At 43.0% G+C, this 14,124-nt stretch overlaps 1 protein-coding gene across 10 annotated transcripts in view; it reads left to right on the top strand.

Moving 5' to 3' along the window:
* The window catches only part of RNF144B (ring finger protein 144B), a 199,771-nt gene that overhangs the window by 7,771 nt on the left and 177,876 nt on the right, over positions 1-14,124 (top strand). For 2 of the 10 annotated variants that reach the window (XM_035297367.3, XM_035297366.3), the window contains exon 1: positions 6,939-7,204. The exons of the other annotated variants lie outside the window; for them this stretch is intronic. The gene's annotated coding sequence lies outside the window, so the exon portion shown is untranslated. Of the gene's footprint in view, positions 1-6,938; positions 7,205-14,124 lie in introns of those variants that run through there. 10 annotated transcript variants of the gene reach the window in all.

Raw genomic sequence — 14,124 nt, 5'->3', positions numbered from 1 at the left:
TAAGTTGATGGGCCTCCATTGAGTACTTCTGTAATGTTACTTTGTTTCTGTGCAGCATTAGACACTGTTTACCATCCCCTTCTTTCAATAACTTTTTCTCTTGACTTGCATTACATTGTTTTCTTTTGGTTTTGGTCCTTTGCTTGGTGTTCTGCATTTGATGGTCTCTCAAATGTTGCTATTCTTCGGGGATCCACCATGGGCCCTTGGCTCTTTCTTTATACTTGATTTCCCTGTGTGATCTTGTCCACCCCATGATAGCGACAACCTCTACTAATAGAGTCCAAATCAATATATTATTCAGCAAGTTACTTTCTTCTTGAGTATCATACTAATATCAACTGCCCATTGGATACCTTCATTCAGTATCCCTCAGCATCTGAAATTCAGCATGTGAAAAACTAAATCCATTCTCTTCTCTAGCAGATCTCTCTTCTTTTTACTGATTTATTTAATCTGTTTTTTGCCCACCTTGTTGTATAAGCTTGAGTGTTTGAAGTCATCTTTGGCCTCTCCCACTTTTCAACTCCCCACATGAAGTACTCTGAATTCAAGACCTCTAAATAGCTCTCATACCCACCGCTTTTCCTTCCAGGCCATATCAGCTCCAAACTAAACGGTTACCATATTCTCCTTACTGATCTCTCTCCCTGAAGCCTCATCCTTTTTCTTACTAAAAAACTAGTCCACCAAACAGGGACTGCCATCCTATAGATTAGTCTAATAAGACTCAAAGCATTGTCTTTTAAATTTTTTTTCTTTAAGAAATCTTTTAAAATATAGACCTTTTTTTTTTTTTTGAGACAGGATCTCACTATGTTGCCCAGGCTGGTCTCCAACGCCTGGACTCAAGCAATCTGCCCACCTCAGCCTCCCAAAGTGCTGGGATTGCAGGCGTGAGCCACCACACCTGGCTGAACTTTGTCTTTTTGCACATCCCTCATGTTCATGTTTCTGAAGTTGAGACTCCCTCCCCTCCCCGCTACTTTGTGCTTCCTTAATACTTTGTTCAGATCTTTATTAGGGTACTTACGAAGTTATAGTGTTATTACTTATTTACGTGTCTGCCTTTATAGTAAACATTTACCCTCAACCTTCTCAAAGATCCTTCCATCATCATTTCCAGTCCTGTAGTCACCGTCCATAGAATTAGATGAAGCACTCTTGTAGGCATGTTTTTACATCATGACTCTGACCTGAGTAAAGCTAGTTAATTCCCTACCTGGGAATTTGAAGTTATGAGAAAGATGGATTCCACTTGGTAATTGGATCTGTAACAAATCAAAATAGGAACTGTAGAAACACGTGTTCTGCAGTGTAAATTGGAGAGCCCTGGTCTACAGAGAGAGAGAGGAAGGACTGAAGGTGAAAGAGGGTTAGATAGGGCAATGTGATGGCTAATCTTATATGTCAACTGGGCCATTGGATGCCCAGCTGTCTGGTTAAACATTATATCTGGGTGTGTCTGTGAGGGTCTTTCTGGAAAAAAAAATTAGTATTTGAATTGGTAGACTGAATAAAGCAGATGGCTCTCCCCAGTGTGAATGGGTATCATCTAATCCATTGAGGGCCCAAATAGAAGAAAATGGTGAAGAAAGATTGAATTCACTCTGGGTGACTTCTTGAGCTGGTACATCAATCCTCTCCTGCCCTTGGTGCTCCTGGTTCTCAGGCCTTCAGACTAAGACTGGAATCTATATATCATCTGCTCTCTGGCTCTCAGGCCTTTGAACAACACCCAGCTTTCCTGGGTCTTCAGCTTGCAGAATGCAGATGGAACTTCTCAGCCTCCATGATTGCATAAGCCAGTACCTTATAATAAATCTCTCTTTCTCTCTGTACATATATGTAATACACACACACACACACACACAGACACACACACACACACTCACACACACTATTGGCTGTCTTTCTCTGGAGAGCCTTGACTAATACAGGGAAGAACAGGGATTCCTGACTGCAGTCTACTCTCAGTTCCAGATTGGTGAGGAAGCCTGTCTGTAATCCTGCCTTTGGCAAGATGATAGCCTTGTTGTTACCATTCAGCAATTTGGAAGAAGAGAAATAAAGACAGGGTTAAAATGAAAAGAGGAGAGAAGAAATAGAAATGAAAAAGAAAATACAAAGGGAAATTGAGAAAAAACAAATTGAAATGACAGACAGAAGGTAGCAAATCATCTGGAAAAAAATGATGAATTCTGTGATCTAGGAGTGAAACATTTGGCTGTCTTGCCCTGACTCTGCCTTCCTGAGGCAAACCAGCCTTTTCCTCTTCCTTTCATCTCACCCTATTTGCTTGCAGGATCAGGTGGGAGGATCCATGAGGGGAGCCCTCTACCTCCTAGCATCCTAGCCCTAGCACTCTACCTTCCATTACGTTTTCTGAGTCCAGCCCACCATGGTTACAGCAGGTGGCTCAGCTCCCAGGGACAGCTTTAGCTGCCTAGACCTTAGTGAATCTGGAGAGCATGACCTAGTGGAAGTAGCATGAACCTTGGTTTGTAAAAATGTTTAAATTATTTTTTTAAAAGCTAGTCAAGTGAAGCAGTGGGAATGGAGAAGGAACAATAACTGGTTGTGACCAATTAGTTATAAACAACACTAGCATGGACTTTGACTTCAGGCAAATTGAGGAAGATCATAAGATGATTAGATAGGTAGATCGAGGGATAATAGAAATAGGTGCAGTGGCTCACACCTGGAATCCCAGCACTTTGGAAGGCTGAGGCAGGCGGATTTGAGTTTGAGACCAGCCTGGCCAACATGGTGAAATCCCATCTCTACTAAAAATACATAAATTAGCTGGGCATGGTAGCTGGTGCCTATAATCCCAGCTACTCCGGAGGCTGAGACAGAAGAATCACTTGAACCCAGGAGGCAGAGGTTGCAGTAAGCCGAGATCACACCACTGCCCTCCAGCCTGGGTGACAGAGCGAGACTCCAAAAAAAAAGAATAAAAATAAAGAAAAGAAAAAAAGAAAACTCTCTAAAAAGGAGAGGGAACAGAGTTAGGAGCACGCTGATTTGCTTTAACATAGTGGGAAATTGGGGATATATATCAATGTACATCCTGTGTGTCAATTTCCCTTTAATTTATTCTTCGTCTTTGAACCTTGTGAGATAGAGTCATTGTATAAATACTTAATTTTAACAAAAGAGGCACTTTCTCTTTAAATTCTATTTACCAATGTTTTTTAGTTGTTTAACACCAGCGACCCTCCTCCCTCCACACTTCTCTCTTCCCTTCCAGGAAAGCTTGTCTCTTAGGAACCTGTCATGGGACTGTATTTAGATTCCATAAAGGTATGAGGATCTCTACACTGGTACTGATTGATTGATTTTTGAGACTGGGTCTCACGCAGGCTGGAGTACAGTGGCATGATCATGCGTCACTGCAGCTTTGACCTCTCTGGTTCAAGGGATCCTCCTGCCTCAGCCTCCCGAGTACCTGGAACCACAAACACATGCTACCGTGCCCAGTTAATTTTTTATCTTTTGTAGAGATGAGGTCTCTCTATTTGCCCAGGCTGATCTCGAACTCCTAGGCTCAAGTGATCCTCTCACCTCACCCTCTCAAAGTGCTGGGATTATAGGCATGAGTCACTGCACCTGCCTGGTACTCATTGATTAAGTGTCCTTTACAGAGATCTTTGTCCTGATTTATCTTCTTTCCTTTCATCCCTACCTCCCATCCTTATTAGTTCTCTGCCTGCAGCCAGGAGTCTTTCTAAAAACAACAATAACAAAAATAATTGATTTCATTATGATGTTGCCGATCACACTTCAGTGCCTCCCCATCATTTGTAGAATAAAGTGTAATTTTTTAATTAATGTTTTTTAGAGGCAGGGTCTTGCTCTGTCACCCAGGCTGAAGTAAAGGGTGTGATCTTAGCTCACTGCAGCCTTGACCTCCAGGGCTCAAGAGATCCTCCTGCCTCATCCCCCTGAGTAGCTAGGACTACAGGCTCATGCCACCACACCTGGCTAATTTTTCAATTTTTTTTTTTTTGGTAGAGATAGGGTCTCTCTATGTTGTCCAGGCTGTTTTTGAACTCCTGACCTCAAGCAATCCCCCCACCTCAGTCTCCTAAAGTGGCCTCCATAGCTCGTGGTGTGAAACAGTGTGCCTGGCCTAAAGTATAATTTTTATTTTTATTGTTTGATTTTTAAAAAATATTTAAAAAATTTTAGTAGCTTTTGGGCTACCAGGGATTATTTTTACATGGATGAATTGTATAGTGGTGAAGTCTGAGATTGTAGTGCACCTGTCACCTGAGTAGTGTACATTGTTACCAATAGGCAATTTTTTATTCCTGACCCTCCTCCCACACTCCCCTGTTCTGGGTTTCCAATATCCGTGATACCCCTTTATGTGCCTTTGTGTATCTATAGCTTAGCTCCCATTTTTAAGTGAGAACACATGGTATTTGGTTTTCCATTTCTGAGTTACTTCACTTAGAGTAATGGCCTCTAGCTCCATCCAAGTTCCTGCAAAAAACATTATTTCCTTACTCATTTTTTTATGACTGAGTAGTAGTCGTAGTAGTCTTTGGTGTATATGTACCACATTTTCTTTACTCTGAAGTGCAATTTTTAACACATGGTGTAGGCTGGGCATGGTGGCTCACACGTGTAATCTCAGTCGACACTTTGGGAGGCCGAGGTTGGCAGATCACGAGATCAAGAGATCGAGACCATACTGGCCAACATGGTGAAGCCCCATCTCTACTAAAAAATATAAAAAGTGGCGCTTGGTGGCGCGTGCCTGTGGTCCCAGCTACTTGGGAGGCTGAGGCAGGAGAGTTGATTGAACCCAGGAGGTGGAGATTGCAGTGAGCAGAGATCACGCCACTGCACTCCAGCCTGGTGACAGAGCAAGACTCTGTCTCAAAAAAAAAAAAAAGAAAACCAATAAACAAAAACCAAAACATGGCCTAGATTGCTCTACAGGATATGACTTCTGTTCATCTCTCTAGCCTTGTCTCTACATTGTTCATTCCAGTTTCCCTGACTCCCACCCCAAAGAAAAGATCCTCCAGCCACAGTGAATGGCCATGTTCCTTCCTACCTTTGGCTTTCTCTCCATGTTGGTGATTCTACTGGAAAACTCTTCTAATTTCCTGTTCTGAGCCAAATTATCCTCACTCTTCAGGTCTCACCTATACTGCCCCGGATGTGTCGTCCTCCTTCAGAGCATCTACTTTTAACAGCCTATTTTCTTGTCTACACCCTCCCTCCCAATCGGCTTGATGAGAGCAGGAATGTTTTCTTTCTGATAGCTCTTCCATCCTCAGCACCCAGTAATTATTGAATGCTTGCTAGTGTGAGACTAGCAAGCATTTATTGTGGCAGAAGAAATAAGAATGCCAGGCCAGGCACAGTGGCTCATGCCCAGTGCTTCGGGAGGGCAAGGTGGGAGGATCATTTGAGCCCAGGAGTTTAAGACCAGCATGGCCGACATGGCAAAACCCCCTTTTTACAAAAAATACAAAAATTCGCTGGACGTGGTTGTGCGTGCCTATAGTCCCAGCTACTCTGAGGCTGAGGCAGGGAGATTGCTTGAGCCGAGAGGTTGAGACTGCAGTGAGCCATGATAGCACCACTGCACTCCAGCCTGGGTGCCAGAGTGAGGCCTTGTCTCAAAGAAAAAAAGAATGCCGTGTAGTCTTTGGCTGACCTTCCTCCTCCACCCCCTAACCTCTTCTTACATCAGCTAAGCTGGTTCTATCAGTTGTAGTAACTTGACTGGTGAGTTTACCTTCCGATATCCACCTTCTGTCTAATAGAGAAAGCTGACAGTTTTTAGTAAGTGCCCAGTTTTCAGCCTTCAGATGAGAAACTTATTTGATAAATTTAGAAAAAGACACTGTATTAATATGGTGTCTCTTTAATAGATATTTGCATTTTCAAGGGCCCTGTTATAAACTGGTTGAGAAGTTGATTCCCAGCAGCTTTTATAATATGATCATGAATAGTGCTTTACTGCCTTTAACATATTCCATAAATATATATTATTAATATATTGATAGATGAATGAATGAATAAGTGAAGTGCCATTTAACAGTTCAACTTCCAGATTCCCAGAAGGAGTTATGTAACTCTCAGGCTCCTAGGAGTTAGTGATACCATCATGTTTCTTTGTTATTTTTAAATTACTTTTTATTTTTTATATTATTTTATTTTACAGTTTTAATTTTTATTATTAGCTTTAAATTTTTTTCTATTTATTCTTTTATAATTTATTTACATTATGCCCTCAAACATCCTCCTATCCAAGATACTGTCCTGTTCCAAGGATCCCTTCCCATCATTATTTTTCTCTATATTATTCGGCAAACTCTGCACGTTGCTGGTTTTCTCCATTAGAACTCTCTTCTTTGAACACATCCACCTGCTTCTCCCCAGAACCTGAGGCTCAGAACTGAGTCCTAAGTGAGAACAGAGGTTCCGGGCATGCTCGGTAACCAAAGCCAGGGTGTAATTAACTGCTCCTGCCCTGACGCAGGGCCCTTACAGGTGGCAGGTAGCAGCGCTTCTGGGCAGAGACTTGCCCTGTCTTGTACAGCTGAACATCTGCTTTCTGAGGCCAATCTGACATCCTTATAACCCAAGTTTATAAAGTGGGGATGTCCGCAGTTTCCAAACAATAAAACGGAGGGAATTATTTCGGAAAAATTAAAATGCCTGGCAGGAGATTGTCAGAGTTCCACCTATACACGTATATCAAGTTTTAAATAACGCTGTGGTTAAGACAAAAAAGAGGACGGAGCCAGGGGTTGAGTATAAATGGTGCCCTACTTTGAACCTCATTGGGTAGATCAAAGATTTTAAAAGGGTTTTCTGAAGTTGCCCAGCGCCTAGAATTTCAAGGACCGTATCCGCAGCCTCTTTCCTAAAGAGGGTGCGTTTCTGGGGGAGGTGAGTGCGCGCGCGCCAGGGGAGGGCCGGCCGCGGAGAGGGGCCAAGGCTCTCCGGAATCAGCAGTCAGGGAGAGGCTCTGCGGGCGCCCACGGGGCAGAGGGGAGCGGGTCCGAGGGCCGGAGAAGGGGTCCGAGACGCGCAGAGGGGCTGTTAGCTAGGCGACCTGAATGCCTTTGATACCTGAAGCCGCAGCCTGCAGACGCTGATAGCGGATCCCGAGCGCACGCGGCCCTGAGCCTCCGGGGTTCTCCCCGCTGCTTACTCGGACCTCGGGCACAAGGTAAGGAGGGGCGCGGGGTGCAGCGCTCGCCCTGGACCTGCCAGGAGCCTCTGCTTGAGGGGCCAGTTCGGCCTCCCCGGGCTGTCACCGCCTTGCCTCCTTCTCCGCCCCGGAGGGTGGCCCACGGCGGGTGGCCCACGGGGGCTCAGACCCTCGGCCATCAGCGTTTCCACTCCGCGGTCCGCTGGACCCACGCTCCACTCACGACTTTCTCCGCTGCCCCCGGGAAGCTCCCGAAACCCGCGCCCCCGGGGCTGGGGTCAGGGCTGGCAGGAGTAATCCACCCCCTCCAGGTGTGTGGCGCAAACACGGACGCACAGATTTTCCCTAGGGTCTGTAACAATTTCCAGGCTGAAAGGTTGTAACTCCTTCTCCTTCCAGAACTTGCCTTCCTCCCGCCTCCCTCCCTCCCTTTACTATCCTAACTTTGGGAGGAATATTGACTCTTGTCAAAGTTAATGCACTGTCTTACCTTCCGTATTGGCACCGGCTGAGGTTTTTCTTCTCCTCACCTTAAATATTGTGACAAGTGTACAAGGTTTTCAGGGTGACGGCGGTGCCAGAATTTTACAACAGCTTAAAGCAATAGCTCTTAGGCGGTGGGGAAAAAAGCTGGGCCCCACCCTGAAATCCCGATTCAGAAATCTGGTATGTGTGTGTGAGTGTGCGTGCATGCATACGTGTATGTGTGTTTGCCGGCTTGAGTATATTTTAAAAGCACCTCAGATGATTGTGATGTCCGCCCCCCACAACATACCCCCAAAGTATCTGTAAGGTCCGCAAAGAAGAGAGAGGGCCACCCATTGTGGCTAAGCATCACCTGGAACTGTTAATGTGAATTGAGAATAAAAGCAGAGTTAAAGGGGTGAAAGCCTGTTCCCCTCAAGATGATGAATGTGATTGATGCAGTATCACTGGATCTGAGACGGCAATTTTTTGTTTTATTTTGTTTCTGTTTTTTTTCTCTTTTTAACTTAATTTTATTCTATGATTGTTAGTATTTTTGTCTTGTTTCTGGTTTTTGAGACGGAGTCTTGCTTTGTTGCCCAGGCTGGAGTGCAGTGGCAAGATCTCGACCCACTGCAACCTCCACCTCTCAGGTTCAAGTGATTTTCCTGCCTCAGCCTCCCAAGTAGCTGGGAATATAGGCACATGCCACCATGCTGGCTATTTTTTGTACTTTTAGTAGAGATGGGGTTTCACCAGGTTGGCCAGGCTGGTCTCGAGCTCCTGACCTCAAGTGATCCACCCGCCTTGGCCTCCCAACGTGCTGAGATTACCAGAGTGAACCACTGGGCCCGGCCCAAGATGACAGTTTTGGAAAGAGAGAGTTAACATTAATTTGAAACTCGGATGTAACATTGGAAAAATGCATACTTCTAAGAGACCTGGTTAAACAGCTTTTAAATATCAATTTTTCAAGTATAAGAATTCCTTCACAAGTGCTCTACAGATTAGAAAGGGCTGAGGCCCATTCTCCAGAGAATCAGAAAATCTTCCTTCACTGCTGTCTTGACTTTTTGTCAATGATGGCAGCCCGTTGACATTTTTACATTTTTCTTACTTTAAGGCCAAAGACTCAAATGGACTATTACCTCTAGGAACTAGAGTCAACAGTGATGGTATCAATTAATTTAGAACCTGTTTTCACTCCTAATTATTTGAACCAAGTTCTTCTATCCTGAATTGATTAAGAAAGTCTGTAAATTATATCATATTTACAGAAATGCTACCTGTTTCTCCATCTTGAATTTTGTCATAGATGCATGTCTGTGCTTTTCATATATTCATGTAAGTACCGGAACCATTCTAAGGACCTATCAAACGATCAGAAAGTAATTACCAAGAAAAATAAATTTATTTTCTGTCTTTTGGAAAATTGAGACGAAGGACTAATTTTTTTTAAGTACCATAAAGTAGATATAATATTAAAGCTTACATTTCTTTTTATGAAACCAGATGCCTTTTATGAAATAGGGATGATATTCCGTGCCCGCTTTCAAGGATGCTAAGGACAAGCAAGAGACTGTCTGTAAAGCATTTTGAACTTTTAAGAAAAGAATCACTGTCTAGATATTGAGCCAATGTGAATTGTTTTCCTGGCAAACTTTTTCTCCTTTCTAAAATTAACTTTCCCCCAGGAAAAGTAGTGCAGATGCACATGATTCAGTCAACCAAGTTCAGAAAATACTGTCTGAATTTTAAAAGTGACCTTAATTCATCCCTATAGATCTAATGTTTGCAATCTATGCTGCAAAATATGCAGAAATATTCATTCCTTGCTGACCTTTGCAAAGTGTTAGCTTAATAAGGGTAGCTATGGACAGAGCACAATATAAAATTGATTGGCTTAGGTAAAACTATTATCATTTTCCTAAGGTTTTTGTGTACATGTGTGTACACTGGTTCTACAACTTCCATATATATATATGTCACATATGTTTTTAATAGGAACAAAAAACCCACAATATTTTTCCCTGTGGCAGAACACTGTAAGCATTAGGTTTTGATTACTTTTTCATGGAAATTTTAATATGACAGAACTAAGAGCGCCAAGAGAATAATTCCGTAAAGATCTATTTGGAACTAGAAGTACTTTAAAAAAAAAAATGTTTGAAGCCCAAAGTTGGTTTGCTTAGCTTCCATAGAACAGCCCTTTGTGAGTGAGTAAGTGTGGTAGATCCAGTTCTGGCAACCTCAGACGAAGGACAATTAGACCCTGCCACTCTTCTCCAGACCTTTCATTTGGTCTGTAACTTGATGCTTCACTGACCCTACACTCTCCCTGCCACGCTAACTCACAGAGGAATTGTTGGCACTCTGAATTGAAACTTTTCCCCCCTCCCATCAATTAGAACATGTTTGCATAGGTTGCAGAGGCAATTACATTTTTAGCTCAGTATTCTAAGAAATACCTTCGGCCGCAAAGAGCAGCCTACACTACAGACTGCCTTATTTTGTGGAGCTATGATAACTTACCAATGATTCAACTATGTAGAAATAATAGAGTTATAGAATATTAAAATGAGAAGGCACTTTAAAAGTCATCTAGATTTTAATCATTTCTCTTTACAGATGAATATTGAAGAGTTCATAACGGTAGTCTAAACTGAGAATAGACATTACGTTTTATATTCTTTCCAATTCTTGTAGTAATGAGAATTTTGTTCATTTGAAATGAATTTATATATGAGTTTAATAATGTAGCAGTGACAGCAAAGTGCTTCCAAATCTTAGCTAGATTTTCAACCAAACTCAAAAGTGTGGCATTAGGCTGAGAGCAGTGGTTTACGACTGTACTCTCAGCGCTTTGGGAGGCTGAAGCAGGAGAATTGCTTGAGGCGGGGAGCTGGAGACCAGCCTGGGCAAGATGGCAAGACCTGTATCTACAATTCATTATGTATCATTATTAACTAGAGTCATCCTACAGTGATACAGAGCACTAGAACTTAGTCCTCTTTCCTAGCTGTAATTCTGTATCCTTCAGCAAATCTATCTCACCCTTTCCCCTACTTCTAGTATCTTCTGTCTACTTTTCATGAATCAGTGTATTTTCTAGTTCAATGATGATTTTTGACTTTTTTTAACACTTTTGCCCACATTTGCCAAGTTTATTTAGACTTGATTCTATTTAAGTTGTTTCATTGATATACTAGTTAATAATAGCACAGTTCCTCCATCCTTAAGTTCATATCATAACTAATTTAAGTATATATTCAAGTAACTTTTTAAGGAGGTCACAATTAGTTGAGCATGCCCTCACAAAATGTTTTTCAGGGGTCACTGTATCGATAAGAATGTTTTTCTGCTTTTCTTTTTCTTTTTCTTTTTTTTTTTTGAGACGGAGTCTTGCTATGTTGCCAGGCTGAAATGCAGTGGCGCGGTCTCGACTCATTGCAACTTCCGCCTCCTGGGTTCAAGCAATTCTCCTGTCTCAGCCTCCCGTGTAGCTGGGACTACAGGCGTGCGCCACCACGCCCAGCTATTTTTTGTATTTTTTAGTAGAGACGGGGTTTCACCATGTTGACCAGGATGGTCTCGATCTCTTGACTTTGTGATCCACCTGCCTCAGCCTCCCAAAGTGTTGGGATTACAGGCGTGACCTACCGCGCCTGGCCTCTTGCTTTCTATAAGATGCTTGTGTCACGTCTTTAGCCTAGTTCTCTAGGTCTTGCTCCACAGAATTTTAGCAATTAGGGTTGCAGAAGAGAAGTCTCACTGAGGCCTGTCTGATTACTGTTCCTTTGCAGCTAATCTTTTGTCTGCCTGGATGTTTATAACATCGTTTTCTTTCTTTTTTCGAGATGGAGTCTTGCTCTGTCGCCCAGGCTGGAGTGCAGTGGCACAATCTCGGCTCGCTGCCACCTCCGCCTTTTGAGTTCAAGTGATACTCCTGCCTCAGCCTCCCGAGTAGCTGGGAATACAGGCGTGCACCACCACGCCCAGCTAATTCTTGTATTTTCAGTAGAGACGGGTTTCACCATGTTGGCCAAGAGATCATGAGATCTCTTGACCTCATGATCCACCTGCCTCGGCCTCCCAAAATGCTGGGATTGCAGGCGTGAGCCACCACACCCAGCTTCTTTCTTAAGAAAAAAAGAAAAGACACTAAGAGAAATTGTTTAAAACCAGACCACATTGCAGGGATAATCTGTTCTATTAATTTTTCGTGATACTCTTTGAATAATTTACCTTTGAAAGCTTCCTTTCTTCCCTTCCTTTTCTTCCCTTCCTTCCCTCCCTTTCCTTTCCTTTCTCCTTCCTTGCTTCCTTTCTCTTTCTTTCTTTTTTCTTTCTTCTTTCTTTCTCTCTTTCTCTCTCTCTTTCATTCCTTCCTTCTTTCTTTCCTTCCTTCCTTCCCTCCCTCCTTCCTTCCCTTCTTCCTTCCTTCCTTCTTTCTCTCTCGCTTTCTCACTTTCTCTCTTGCCCAGTCTAGATTGCTCTGAAGCGATCATGGCTCACTGCAGCCTCTAGCTTCTGACCTCAAGCAATCCTCCCACCTAAGCCTTCCAAGTAGCTGGGGCTGCTGTGTTCCAAGTAGCCATGCCTGGCTAATTTGTAAATTATTTGTAGAGATGGGGTTCCACTATGTTATACAGCCTGGTCTCAAACTCCTGGGCTCAAGTGATCCTCTTGTTTCAGCCTCTCAAAGTGTTGGGATTACAGGTGTGAGCTGTGGCACCCAGTCCTGATTATTTCTTTTTTGGTACTTTTCTTTTTGGAATTATGCGTATGTATATGTGTTCATCTCTCATTTTTTATTTAATAATTTAATCTTTTAATTTTCTCCGAATACTGCCAGAATTTCTCAAGTGTATCATCTACTTTAATTAGATTTTTTGTCATTTGAATCTGCCACTCACTACCTCCATTGCAGCTTTTTACTTGGCAATAATATTTTTGGTATCCAAGTAATTTTTCCTAATATTAGCTCCTTCCAGCTTTATGATTGCCTGCTTGGCTTCATAGTTATAATATCCTATTGCCTCTTACCGGGTCCATGAAGTAGAAAATCTGTAAAAGTGTGTAGTGTGCCACAATTTTTTTTAACGGACACCATTTGTGGTAATTCCTTAGAAGTGTCTTTTTTTTTTTTTTTGGAGACAGTCTCACTCTGTTGCCGGGCGCCAGGCTGGAGTGCAGTGGCACAATCTTGGCTCACTGCAACCTCCGCCTTCCAGGTTCAAGCAATTCTACTGCCTCAGCCTCCCCAGTAGCTGGGACTACAGGTGCACACCACCAAGCGCAGCTAATTTTTTTGTATTTTTAGTAGAGATGGGGTTTCACCATGTTGGCCAGGATGGTCTCGATCTCTTGACCTCATGATCCGTCAGTCTCGGCCTCTCAAAGTGCTGGGATTACAGGCTTGAGCCACTGCACCCAGCCAGAAGTGTCTGTTTTTTTTGAAATGTGGTGTTTTTGGCTGGGCATGGTGGCTCACGCCTGTAATCCCAGCACTTTGAGAGGCCGAGGCAGGTGGATCATTAGGCCAGAAGAGTAAGACCATCCTGGCCAACATGGTGAAAACCCATTTCTACTAAAGATACAAAAAATTAGGCAAGCGTGGTGGTGCACTCCTGTCCAGCGACTCAGGAGGCTGAGGCAGGAGAATCACTTGAACTCGTGAGGTGGAGGTTGCAGTGAGCTGAGATTGTGCTACTGCACTCCAGCCTGGCAACAGAGGGAGACTCCGTCTTGGAAAAAAAGAAAGGAAAAGAAAAGAAAGAAAGAAATGGTGTTTTCGTAGACCTAGTATTTGCTGTCTCTTCACTCTATTTGAAAGAGGTTGTAACCTCTGCTAGTCTAGAATTAGGAGTTAAGACGGGCTGTGTTACATATGGAGCTGGCTGATTCCATGGTCAGACCAAAGGAGGAAACAATATTCGAAATGTGGGCCTGGTGTGGTGGCTCACGCCTGTAATCCCAGCACTTTGGGAGGCTGAGGTAGGAAGATCACTTGTGGCCAGGAGTTCAAGATCAGCCTGGCCAATGTGGCCAAACCCCAGTCTCTACTAAAAATGCAAACATTAGCTGGCTGTGGTGTTGCATGCCTGTAGTTGCAGTTACTTGGCAGGCTGAGGCACAAGAATCAGTTGAACCCGGGAGGCAGAGGTTGCAGGGAGCCGAGATTGTGCCAATGCACTCCAACCTGGGTGACAGAGTAAGACTCTATCTCAAAAAAATAAAAAAACAAAAAATTGAAATGCATTGTGATTTGCTTTGCCACTTCAGGGAGAAGGGAGAGAGCAAGACACAGGTGATATTAGAGAAGGGAATTTGCAGTTTGCAAAATTTTTCTTACTATAAAATGTCTGAATTTCGTTAAAATATAAGCCTTTTGTTTGTTTCAGTCTGCAAATATTTATACATTATCTTATTTTATCCTTAAAACAATTTCTTTAGCATCAAATTATCATAAC

The sequence above is a fragment of the Callithrix jacchus genome, chromosome 4 (assembly GCF_049354715.1).
Source record: "Callithrix jacchus isolate 240 chromosome 4, calJac240_pri, whole genome shotgun sequence".
Classification (NCBI taxonomy): domain Eukaryota; kingdom Metazoa; phylum Chordata; class Mammalia; order Primates; family Cebidae; genus Callithrix; species Callithrix jacchus.
The sequence above is the reverse complement of the archived record's forward strand: the minus strand, read 5'-3'. Positions and strand labels throughout refer to the sequence as shown.